Source organism: Nyctereutes procyonoides, unplaced genomic scaffold, assembly GCF_905146905.1.
Source record: "Nyctereutes procyonoides isolate TBG_1078 unplaced genomic scaffold, NYPRO_anot_genome, whole genome shotgun sequence".
NCBI lineage: Eukaryota > Metazoa > Chordata > Mammalia > Carnivora > Canidae > Nyctereutes > Nyctereutes procyonoides.
In genome coordinates, this window is record NW_026575098.1 from 160986 (window position 1) to 174321 (window position 13336).

Consider the following 13336-nt stretch of genomic DNA (forward strand, 5'->3'; position numbering starts at 1 on the left):
GGATCATTATCTTTTATGAATCAGGGACACTTAGAATACATTTTTCTATCTGCTTCCCAGAGAAAACATATTCACAACCCTGACTGCATTTTTAGGGAGTTCTTTAACTTCTTAAATCACATCCATGAAATCCTTGACGACATCTAATGTACCATGAGAAAAATCATGGACACAGTGCAGAATCCACAGAAAGAACTGTTTAATTAATTAGACAGGGAGGCCATTAGACTGATGTGACTCTAATGCCATGGAGCCTACATAAATAAACCAAAATCTAAGCCCATGAATGCCTCAAGGTTACAAAATCAAAATGCTAGGGACAACCAGCATAGCCACCAAGGCTTTAAGCAATAGCCAATCAACCAAATAATTTTCTCGCTTCTCTTCTAAACTTTGTATGTCTTTCCCTCTGGTCCTGTCCTTGCAGGGCTCCTAACTACTTCCAGTTTGGTGCTGTCTGTTTAAAATAAACTTTGCTCAAATAAACTCTTAAAAAAATTTCAATATGTCTCAGTTTATCTTTCTTTTTTTAATTCTTTTTAAGTAGGCTCCATGCCCAATGTGGGATTTAAACTCATAACCTCGAGATCAAGTGTCACATGCTCTACTGACTAAGCCAGCCAAGTGCCTTACCTCAGTTTATCTTTTCTTTTTTTCTTATTTTTTTCAGTTCATCTTTTAACAGAACAAAATGCAAGGAAAAAGTGTCTTTCCTTCTAGATAAAAGGAAATCCTGAAGAATGTAGTGTTGTGTAAGTTAAATGAATGTTTTAAGAAAGACTTTTTGAAAGGGGTCAAATATTTCTGAGAAGAAGGCCTGAACAAGGTCCACTAGGTGTTTAGAGGACTTTGATAAATATGAACAGAGCAGAGCAGCCGGGGTGGCTCAGCAATTTAGCGCTGCCTTCAGTCCAGGGTGTGATCCTGGAGACCCGGGATTGAGTCCCGTGTTGGGCTCCCTGCATGGAGCCTGCTTCTCCCTCTGCCTGTGTCTCTGCCTCTCTCTCTCTCTTTCTGTGTGTGCCTCTCATGAATGAATAAATAAAACCTTCAAATGTATATATACAGAGCATCTTCACAAAGCTCTTCAAGGGAGCAGGTAGGCCCCAGATTGAGGGATGAGAGACCAGAAAAGGAAAGGGCTGATATTGAGAAATCAGCATTGAACAGCAGATAAGAGATGAAGTAGAGGAGAGAAGGAAAGAAAGAGGTATTTGGGGGGCACCTGGCTGGCTTAGTCAGTGGAGCATGCAGCTCTTGATCTTGGGTTGTGAGTTTTGAACCCTGAGTTGGGGGTGTAGAGATTACTTAAAAATAAAATCAAGAAATAAATAAAGAGAGAAGAGAGAAAGAGGGAAGGAGGAAGGAAAGGAAGGAAGGAAGGAAGGAAGGAAGGAAGGAAGGAAGGAAGGAAGGAAGGAAAAGGAAAGAAAAGAAAAGAGAAAGAAGAAAGAAAAGAAAGATAAAGAAAGAAAGAAAGAAAAAAAGAAAAGAAAAGAAAGTGGTATTTTTTGTAGGTAGGGACTTAGACCTGTTCAAACATATTCACGGGAAGGAACCAGAGTTGAAGACAGAAAGCAAGAGGAAAAGGCATTTCCCTGAGGAAGAGGGGGCTGAAATCCAGAACATAGATGGAAGTATTCTCATTGCACACAGGGTAGAGACACCTCCCTTAGAATGTGGATGAAAAAAATTTGCACGCCAATATGGTGTGCAAGCACCAAGCACTTAATGTCAGGTCCAGTTTCCTCAATACCCATGGGTAGGCCTCTCTCCTGTGCCAGGGGGAGATAATAATAGGAAGCTGAGTCTGGGGTCATTATGACCTTGTCTCTCATCTGCTACTGTTCTGTAACCCAAATGAAAATGTAACTCAACCTCCCTATTACAAAGACCTTTATTATTTATCTTGGGCCTACCTGGATTATCCAGGATCATCTTCTGGTGTCTTGAATCTTAACTTAATGACATCTGCAAAGTCTTTTGCCATGTAAAGTAACATATTCACAGGTTCCGGGGAACCAAATGTGGACACCTTTTGAGGGCCATGATTCAGCCTGCCACATACAACTTCAGAAAAGTCTCATGTCCTGCAAAATTATGTGTGTGCATATGCTCTCACAAACAGAAACACACATGCAGTCATTATGGATTATATAGGGTAGAGAGACAAAAAACACTCAAAATCTATGCAACTACACAAAACATTAGGAATTCTAATATAAAACAGGGGCACCAGGCTGGCTCAGTTGGTAATGCATTCAACTCTTGATCTTGGAGTGCTGAGTTGGAGCCCACATTGGGTGTGGAGATTACTTCAAAATAAATCTTAGGTCACCTGGGTGGCTCAGTGGTTGAGCGTCTGCCTTTGGCTCAGGTCCTGAGCCAGGGTCTTGGGACTGAGTCCTGCATTGGGCTCCTTGCAGTGTGCCTGTTTCTCCCTCTGCCTGTGTCTCTCCTGAATAAATAAATAAAATCTTAAAAAAAAAAGAAAGATATACAAAAATTCCTAATAAACGTAAAGGTAGCCTGAGGGAAGCAAAGGTAGAAAAGTCTGAAGCTGCTGACTGTATATAAAGGATAAAAGGTCAAACTGCCAAGAGCTATGCCCTTGATGGAATAGACTTCATTTTTTGCCAATAGCTTTAGATTTATAGGAAAATCGAGAAGCAAATATGACCATGTCCCCTATTATTTTCTTACTTTAGAATGGTACATTTATTAACATTAACAAACCAATATTAATATATTATTAAAGTCAAAATTTATTTTAGATTTCCTTTATTTAGCTTTTACCTAATGTCCTTTTCCTGTTCCACAATCCTCCACACGGGACACCGCATTACATGTAGCAGTCCTGTCTTCGTTAGCTTTCTCTTGGCTGGGGAATTCCTTAGACTTGCCTTGTTGTCGACTACCTTGACAATTTGGGGGAGTCCTAGTGAGGTATTTTGTACGATATTGCGGTACTGGAATTCATCCTTATTTTTTTTTTTTGTGATGAGATCAGGGTTACAGATTACTGAAAGGAGACCACAGTGACAAAAGTGTCATTTTCATCATTTCAGATCAAGGGTACGTGCTACCAATGTGACTGATCACTCTTGACGTTGCCCTTGATCACCTGGCTGAGGTTATCATGTTTGGTAGGTTTCTCCACCATTGTGCCCCCCAACCCCCACTTTCCATACTGTACACTTTGAAATGAAGCGAGGCTGTCCAGCCCACACTTAAGGAGTGGGGAGTTGGGATACCTGGGTGGCTCAGCGGGTGTGAGCATCTGCCTTTGGCTCAGGATGTGATCCAGGACTCCCAGGATCAGGTCCAGCATTGGTCTTCCTGCTTGGAGCCAGCTTCTCCCTCTGCCTATGTCTCTGCCTCTCTCTCTCTCTCTCTCTCTCTCTTTCTGTCACTCATGAATAAATAAATAAAAATCTTTAAAGAAGAAAAAAAAAGGAGTGGGGAATTATGTCCATCCTCCGTTTTTCTTTTTCTTTTTTTCCTCTTCTTTTGAAATATTTTATTTTAAGACAGAGAGAGATCACAGCAGAGGGAGGGGCAGAGAGTAGAGGGACAAGCAGACTCTTCACTGGGCAGGGAGCCCTATGCGGGACTCCATCCCAGGACCCTGGGATCATCACATGAGAGGAAGGTAGATGCTTTAGCCGATGCAGCCACCCACGCGCTCCCCAAACCACCCACCCCCCGGCGTTCTTCTGGTAGGCCTAATTGACTAGTTAGGCAGTACCTTAGGGTTCCAGGTCTTCATTCAAACCGCAGAAGTTGGGACATTTGCCCCCATCCTGAGCTCTTCCTATCAGCACCCCCGCCCCGCAGGCCGCTCGTTTAGCCGGCTCTCCTATCGTAAAGTCATTAAATGTTTCCCACTAAGCCTTTCAATCATTGACAGCCCCAGGACTCGAACCCGGGGAATATTGACTCTTCGTTGTGCAATTTCACTAACTAAGGTGGATTTGCGGAAAGGAAAGCAGCCGCAGGCGGTGCTGGCAAGAAAAGGGGCAAAGCCTGGAGCGGTTGGGTGTGGCGGGCGCCCGGGGCTGCGGAGCCCTCGGGGCCCGGGGGTGGGCGCAGGGGCCGGGAGCCCCGCTGCTTACCCCCTGCTTGACGCGTGTCGGGCCTTATCAGGGCAGATGGCCTTGGACACCGGGGAAACAGGCTTCTCCACTCGGGATGCAGTGGACAACCTGAACCAGCGCACAGGGGACACACTTGCGCGGGGCGAGGGCACACTGGGCGGAGGGACCGAAGCAGGGGCGGGGAAAGGGGGAGAAGCAGAGGCGTGGAGGGGGAGACCCGCCCAGCCCACCCCAGCCCAGAGCCGCGGACGGAGCGCAGGCAGCGCAGAAAACCGTGTTGTTTGAAGGATCTTCCCAAACAGCAGCTCCGCCCCTCCCGTACCAGGCTTTACCTCTCTTTGGAATCCTTTTCACGACCCACCCTATATTTTGGACCTACGGTTTGTTGTCTCAATCCACCAGAATGTTTGCTCCCGAAGGCGAAACTTTTCTTTTTTATAAAGATTTATCTATTCACGAAAGACACACACAGAGAGAGGCAGAGATCCGGGCAGAGGCAGAAGCAGGCCCCAGGCAGGGAGCCCGATGGGGGACTCGATCCTGAGGCCGCGGACCACGCCCTGAGCCAGGGGCAGGTGCTCGACTGCTGAGCCTCCCAGGCGGCCCTCGGAGGCAAAGCTTTTATCTCACCTGTGGCTCTGCTGCCTGCCCTGAAACCAAGCAGAAGACTCCAATTTGGTGTGTGTGTGTGTGTGTGTGTGTGTGTGTGTGTGTGTGAGAGAGAGAGAGAGAGAGAGAGAGAGAGAGAGAGAGAGAGGAGCGAAAGAGAGAGGAGAGAAAGAGAGAGAAAAAGAGAAAAATCTTCCCCTCTCCTCCACTGGTGCTATTCTAAATTTCTTATGTGCTCACAGCTCCCTCTGCCAGGAAAACTTTCACTAGAAGTCCCCATGTCTGACTTTCTCACCTCCAAGTCTCTACACATTCCTCACTCTCTCATTAAAGTGTATTCTTACCATTCCATTTTACTCTCCAACTTGTGCTCTTCTCTCACACTCGCAGTCTCCTTGACTTTCAAAAATACATCCTTCGCAGCATGTATTTTTTAACATACAAATAATTTCATTAATCTCTTCAATGGATATTTGTGTCAGGCATTGTTTTACACATTTGGGATGTACGAGTGAGCTAAACAGATAAAAATCCCTGGCCTCAAACAACTTACATTCTAGTGGGGTAAGACAGTCACTACTCAATAAATATAATAAATAAGTAAATATTACTTGTTGAATAAATAAGTAGAAATATCTTTGGGCACTTCGAGTAATTCTACAGAACAACTTTCTAGAAATGGAATTATTGGGTCAAGGAATATGCATATTATAGGTTTTTATACACTATAGACTTGCTGGGACGCCTAGGTAGCTCAGTGGTCGAGCATCTGCCTTTGGCTCAGGTCGTGATCCTGGGGTCGTGGGATCAAGTCCCATGTCGGGCTCCCCGTGGGAAGCCTGCTTCTCCCTCTGCCTATGTCTCTGCCTCTCCCTGTGTCTCTGATGGATAGATAAATAAATCTTTTTTAAAATAATAAAAAGAAATAAATAAATAAAGAAATAAAAAAAGCAACAGTCAATTATGTATTTTAGATAGGATAAATAACACAGAATTGAATAACTTTTTTCTTTTTAAGATTTTTTTTATTTATTCATGAGAGACAGAGAGCGAGAGAGGCAGAGACAGGCAGACGGAGAAGCAGGCTCCATGCAGGGAGCCCGACGCGGGACTCCATCCCAGGTCTCCAGGATCATGCCCTGGGCTGAAGGCGGGCGCTAAACCACCGAGCCACTGGGGCTGCCCAAATAACTTTGGAAATAAAAATTAGATGAAAGATAAAATAATATTTCATGATAAAATGTCATATTTGATATGTTGTACATTATGACTAAGAAATTACTTGAATGGCAATTCAAATGTTTATGAACAATCTCTCTTCTGGATAACAGCTTGTGTGTGAATCTTTTAGTTTTTTTTTTCTGAAGGCAAGGGAAATAAAAAAATATTAATGCTATTTTTAAGTCGTTTATTTTATCTAAAACGTTACGCTGAATGTCTGGGCCTAGAGCAAAGAAAACAAAAAGTAGTCCTCCTTTCCTCCAAGGGTAGAAATTAGCCCTTGATAAGGATTGGTGGGGTCATTTGTATTACTTTGGATAACAATGTTTTGTAAGCCTCGCATCCTTAGATAACACAATTTTAAAAGTTATTCTTGTTGTAAAGGGTTGGAAGATAATAGAAAAGATGTTGCTCTTGACCTTTACCCTTAGGATTAACCTCTTTAACCTCTGTTGAGATTCAGGAGCTCCAAGTTTATTTTTGCTGTTTCAAAAGCAGTAGCAGAATTAACGAATTTTAAGGTTGAGGTAGAAAGAACAAAAACCAAAACAACCTTGAAACGGATGCACTCATTCTTTGACTAAATGTGACTTACTATATAGATGAGTAGGAAATATACGTGCCCATTGATTTAACAATCAAACAAATGACTAAACAGATATTATGGTGTCCTAACTTTGTTCCAGGCAATGCACGAGGTGGGTGTTTTTCTTTTTTTCTTTAAGATTTTATTTATTAATTTGAGAAAGAGAATGAATGGGGGGAGGGGCAGAAGGAGAAGCCAGCTCCTTGCAGGCAGGGAGCCTGATGTGGGGACATGCCAGCCCCCCCCCCCGGGATCATGTTAGGAGCCCAAGGCAGAGGCTTAACCAATTGAATTAACCAAGGGCCCTAGGTGAGTGTTTTTCAACCTTTGTTTTAACTCATTAAGAAAATCGAAATAAATTTTGTGTGTCGGGATTGAAAAAAAAAAAAAAAAACTGGGGACACCTGGCTGGCTCAGTGGTTGGGGCATCTTCCTTTGGCTCAGGTCGTGATCCCAGGTCCTGGGATTGGGTCCCACATCAGGCTCACTGCATGAAGCCTGCTTCTCCTTCTCACTGTGTCTCCGCCTCTCTCTGTATTTCTCATGAATAAATAAATACAATCTTTTTTAAAAAATTTTTTTTAATAAATACAATCTTAAAAAATAAAATAAAATAAACTGGTACACCAGGGTGGCTCAGCGGTTGAGCATTTTTCCTTCAGTTCAGGGTGTGATCCCTCGGTCCGGGATCCAGTCCTGCATTGGGCTCCCCTCGGGCAAGCCTATTCTCCCTCTGCCTGTGTCTCTCCCTCTCTCTCTCTCTGTGTCTCACATGAATAAATAAAATATAATATTTTTAAAAAACCCTGTAGAGAGCAGCCGGGTGGCTCAGTGGGTTTAGTGCTACCTTCATCCCAGGGCCTGATCCTGGAGACCAGGGATGGAGTCCCACATTGGGATCCCTGTGTGGAGTCTGCTTCTCCTTCTGCCTGTGTCTCTCCCTCTCTCTCTCTCTCTCTCTCTCTGTGTGTGTGTGTCTTATGAATTAATAAATAAATAAAATCTTAAAAAAAAACAAACCCTGTAGATAATATCAGAGTGCATTGCACAATGGCTAATTTTTTCCTGAAAATTTTAGCTATTAATATTTATCTGGATATGTTACTTATATTTTCTTTCTCTTTTTTTTGGGAGGGGAGTTAAATTTTTTATTTTTTTTTTTAATTTTATAGTGTTTATATTTATTCTTCCTTTTTTTTTTTTTTTTTGGAAGATTTAAGTAATCTCTATACCCAGTGTAGGGCTCAAACTTAACAACCCGAAGATCAACAATCGCATGCTCTACCAACTGAGTCCTCAAGGCACCCACCTCTATATTGGGTATATATTTCTTTTTTTTTAAAAAAAATTATTTATTTATTTGACTTAGAGAGAAAGAGAGAGAGCACGTGCGCACAAGCAGGGGGAGCAGAAGGCAAAGGGAAAGGAAGAGGGAGGCAGAGGGAGAGGGTGAAGCAGGCTTCCCACTAAGCAGAGAGCCCAACTTGGGGCTTGATACCAAGGTCCTGGGATTATGACCCCAGCAGAAAGCAGACATTTGAGGGACTGAGCCACCCAGATGCCCTGGGTTTGTTTGTTTGTTTGTTACTTTCTTTCTTTCATTTTTTAAAGATTTTATTTATTTATTCATGAGAGACAAACACAGAGAGACAGAGAGAGAGGGGGTGGGCAGAGACATAGGCAGCAAGAGAAGAGAGAAGCAGGCTCCATGCATGGAGCCCGATGTGGGACTCGATCCTGGGCCTCCAGGTTCATGCCCTGGGCCAAAGGCAGACGCTCAACCACTGAGCCACACAGGTGTCCCACCCTGGGTATATTTCTTAATATGGGTCCCTGGCAAGGCAGTGTGAATGCCACCTTACTAATGACATTTTTTGAACAACTGCTTTCTCTCATGGAGTTAACATTCTGGTCAGGGGACTGGTAAGAAAACCAACAATGATGATGTAATAGGGTGAGTACAGCATCCGGAGGCAGCAATGTGAAAAGTGCCTTACCTAGAAATGAGGGATCTGAGGTGCTTCCTGGAAGAAATGCCATTTCAGTAAGGCTAGAGAAGTGGTTATGACATGTACTCTGAAGGCCAACTGCCTGGATCTTTCCAGGGCTCCATCACTATTTTCCTTGTGGCTTTGTGCAAGTTACTTAACTTCTATGTCTTAGTTTCCTTATCCAAAAAAAGGTACTTTTCCTATATGGATGTTGTGAGGATAAGGAAATAATTAAAGCAAAGCGCTCAGCCCAACTCAGCCTTAACAAGTATTCGCCATTACCATCATGGGATTTGGGGGACAGGTGGGGCAGCAGGGAGCTGCACATGTGCCTGACATCTGGGGCTTGCAGGCACACAGGACTTGGGATGAGGTTGAGAATAGGGCAGAGCCTAAACCAAACCCTGGGAGAAGTGATAAGATGATCAAATAGAAGAGGGGTTAGAGCAGGAGAAGCCCTGTGAACCATATGAAAAATGTGGACTTCATTTGGCGGGCAGTGGGCTTTGAGGAGTTTAAAAGCAAGCTTGTCATCACCCTGGCTCTCATGAGGCCAGGATCTGCTTGATAGCACACATCAACTGTAGTACTTTTTTTTTTTTTTAAGATTTCATCTCTAGACAGTCATTTAGACACAGTCTCTTCTGGACTAATAAAGCCCCATAGTAGGGCATGGGCTGGATTTCCCCATAACCTTTCAGCAAAACATACCCTCAATGGGAAAAGAAATGGATCACAGAGAACTAAGTAATAGGAGGAGGTCAACCAGGGGACTGGCTCAGTAATTCTGACTGGAAATAAGGGTGGCTTTAGCAGCAAGGTTTGGAGAGACATGAAAATAAATACATACAACTAAACAGAATTAGCGATTGAGTATCTAGGCTAAAGAAAAGGAGGAATTCTATATGGCAGTGAGGCTTTGGACCTGGGCAGCTGGATGGATGAGGGTGCCAATCATTGAGGTAGAAAATAGAGGAAGTAGAGCAGGTTTGGGGGTAAAGCTCAGCTGCCACCTTAATGTCCAAAGAGACGTTGAGTGGAGAGTTGCATATGCCAATTTAGGTGTCATTGGATTGCCCAGGAAGCTTGCTCAGAGCAATGGATCATTATCTTTTATGAATCAGGGACACTTAGAATACATTTTTCTATCTGCTTCCCAGAGAAAACATATTCATAACCCTGACTGCATTTTTTAGGAGAGTTCTTTAACTTCTTAAATCACATCCATGAAATCCTTGACGACATCTAATGTACCATGAGAAAAATCATGGACACAGTGCAGAATCCACAGAAAGAACTGTTTAATTAATTAGACAGGGAGGCCATTAGACTGATGTGACTCTAATGCCACGGAGCCTACATAAATAAACCAAAATCTAAGCCCATGAATGCCTCAAGGTTACAAAATCAAAATGCTAGGGACAACCAGCATAGCCACCAAGGCTTTAAGCAATAGCCAATCAACCAAATAATTTTCTCGCTTGTCTTCTAAACTTTGTATGTCTTTCCCTCTGGTCCTGTCCTTGCAGGGCTCCTAACTACTTCCAGTTTGGTGCTGTCTGTTTAAATAAACTTTGCTCAAATAAACTCTTAAAAAAATTTCAATATGTCTCAGTTTATCTTTCTTTTTTTAATTCTTTTTAAGTAGGCTCCATGCCCAATGTGGGATTTAAAACTCATAACCTCGAGATCAAGTGTCACATGCTCTACTGACTAAGCCAGCCAAGTGCCTTACCTCAGTTTATCTTTTCTTTTTTTCTTTATTTTTTTCAGTTCATCTTTTAACAGAACAAAATGCAAGGAAAAAGTGTCTATCCTTCTAGATAAAAGGAAATCCTGAAGAATGTAGTGTTGTGTAAGTTAAATGAATGTTTTAAGAAAGACTTTTTGAAAGGGGTCAAATATTTCTGAGAAGAAGGCCTGAACAAGGTCCACTAGGTGTTTAGAGGACTTTGATAAATATGAACAGAGCAAGAGCAGCCGGGGTGGCTCAGCAATTTAGCGCTGCCTTCAGTCCAGGGTGTGATCCTGGAGACCCGGGATTGAGTCCCGTGTTGGGCTCCCTGCATGGAGCCTGCTTCTCCCTCTGCCTGTGTCTCTGCCTCTCTCTCTCTCTTTCTGTGTGTGCCTCTCATGAATGAATAAATAAAACCTTCAAATGTATATATACAGAGCATCTTCACAAAGCTCTTCAAGGGAGCAGGTAGGCCCCAGATTGAGGGATGAGAGACCAGAAAAGGAAAGGGCTGATATTGAGAAATCAGCATTGAACAGCAGATAAGAGATGAAGTAGAGGGAGAGAAGGAAAGAAAGAGGTATTTGGGGGGCACCTGGCTGGCTTAGTCAGTGGAGCATGCAGCTCTTGATCTTGGGGTTGTGAGTTTGAACCCTGAGTTGGGTGTAGAGATTACTTAAAAATAAAATCAAGAAATAAATAAAGAGAGAAAGAGGAAGGAGGGAAGGAGGAAGGAAGGAAGGAAGGAAGGAAGGAAGGAAGGAAGGAAAGAAAGAAAGAAAGAAAGAAAGAAAGAAAGAAAGAAAGAAAGCCCCCTCCAGCCCCCTGGCGCAGAGCCGTAGCTCCCGAGCCCCTCCGAGAGCTGCTCCGGGTCCCCGCCGTGCGCGCTGCAGCCCTTAGGGAGCTCGGCGCACTCTCCTGCGCGCGCAGGTGTCTGTTAGTGTCCCCGGGAGCCGAGGGCATCCCCGCCCTCCTGGGTCCTGCTCCAACTCCCTGCGAGCCTTTCCGCCCGCCCGGGAAGGTTGGTGCAGCTCCTGCTCCTCCGGGACGGGGCTCTCCTGTCCTGGGGACACTCGCCCCGGCCTCAGCCCGGCTCCTCGGGGCCCCTCCCCCTCGGAGGCCTTTTGTTTCTTTATTTCTTTTCCCCGTCTTCCTACCTTGATAGAGCGCGAACTCTTCTCACTGTAGCATTCCAGCTGGTCTCTCTTTTTAATCTCAGGCCGAATTCGTAGATTTTCAGGATGGTTTGAAGGTTATCTAGGTAATTTGGTGGGGACAGGTGATTTGGGGACCCTACTCTTCCGCCATCTTGCCCTCCTCCTCCATGAATCTTTTCAGGACGTTCCGTAATTTTTCCTTAATTTCCTGGTTGACCCTTTTATCTTTTAGCAGGATGTTCGCAACTCCTTAACTGTCCACGTGTTTCAGATGTCCTTCCAGAGATCTTTTCCTCCTCTTGTGATTGTAGTTCTAATTTCAAGGCCATAAATGGTCTGAGAATATGCAGGGGACGATCCCGAAATCTTTTGGTATCGGTTCAGACCCATGATTTGTGACCCAGTATGTGGTCTATTCTGGTAGTTCCATGTGCACTTGAGAAGACACTAGCTTTGTAGTTTGGATGTAAAGTTCTGTAGATATCTGTGAAATCTATCTGGTCCAGTGTATCATTTAAAGTCGATCCAGGGTCTCCCGGATCGCGCCCTGGGCCAAAGGCAGGCGCCAAACCGCTGCGCCACCCAGGGATCCCTATAAGTGTATTATTATCTAAGTATTTCTTCACTTTGGTTAATAATTTGTTTAAATATTTGGCAGCTCCCACTTTCGGGGCATATATATTGAGGATTGTTAAGTCCTCTTGCTGGATAGATCCTTTGAGTATGATATAGTGTCCCTCTTTATCTCTCACTACAGTCTTCGGGGTAAATTTTAGTTTATCTGGTATAAGGATGGCTACCCCTGCTTTCTTTTGAGAACCATTTGAATGGTAAATGGTTCTCCAACCTTTTATTTTCAGGTTGTAGGTGTCCTTCTGTCTAAAATTAGTCTCTTGTAGACAGCAAATAGATGGGTCCTGCTTTTTTATCCAGTCTGAAACCCTGCGCCTTTTGATGGGGTCATTAAGCCCGTTCACGTTCAGAGTTACTATTGACAGATATGAGTTTAGTGTCATCATGATATCTATTTAGTCCTTGTTTTTGTGGATTTTTCCACTGAACTTCTTCTTACAGGGGAAATTAAGAGTCCCCCTTAAAATTTCTTACAGAGCTGGTTTGGAGGTCACCTTTTCTTTCAGTTCCTGCCTGTCTGGAAGCTCTTTACTTCCCCTTCCATTTTGAATGAGAGCCTTGCTGGATAAAGTATTCTTGGCTGCATGTTCTTCTCATTTAGGACCCTGAATATATCCTGCCAGCCCTTTATGGCCTGCCACGTCTCTGTGGAGAGGTCTGCTGTTACCCTAATATTCCTCCCCATGAAAGTCAGGGACTTCTTGTCTCTTGCTGCTTTAAGGATCTTCTCTGTATCTTTGGAATTGCAAGCTTCACTATTAGATGTCGAGGTGTTGAACGGTTTTTATTGATTTTAGGGGGGGGTCTCTCTATTTCCTGGATCTGAATGCCTGTTTCCCTTCCCAGATTGGGAACGTTTTCAGCTAGGATTTGTTCAAATACATATTCTGGCCTTCTGGCCCTTTCGGCGCCCTCAGGAACCCCAATTAAATGTAGGTTTTTCTTCCTTAGGCTGTCATTTATTTCCCTTAATCTGTCTTCATGGTCTTTTGTCTGTCTCTTTTTTCCTCATTTTCCCTCTTTGCCATTAACTTGTCTTCTATGTCAGTCACTCATTCTTCCACGTCGTTAACCCTCGTCCTTAGGACTTCTAAGTTTGGATTGCATCTCATTCAATTGATTTTTTAAATTTTTTTAAATTATTTATTTATGATAGTCATACAGAGAGAGAGAGAGGAAGAGACGAGGCAGAGACAGGCAGAGGGAGAAGGAGGCTCCATGCACCGGGAGCCCGACGTGGGATTCGATCCCGGGTCTCCAGGATCGCGCCCTGGGCCAAAGGCAGGCGCCAAACCATTGCACCACCC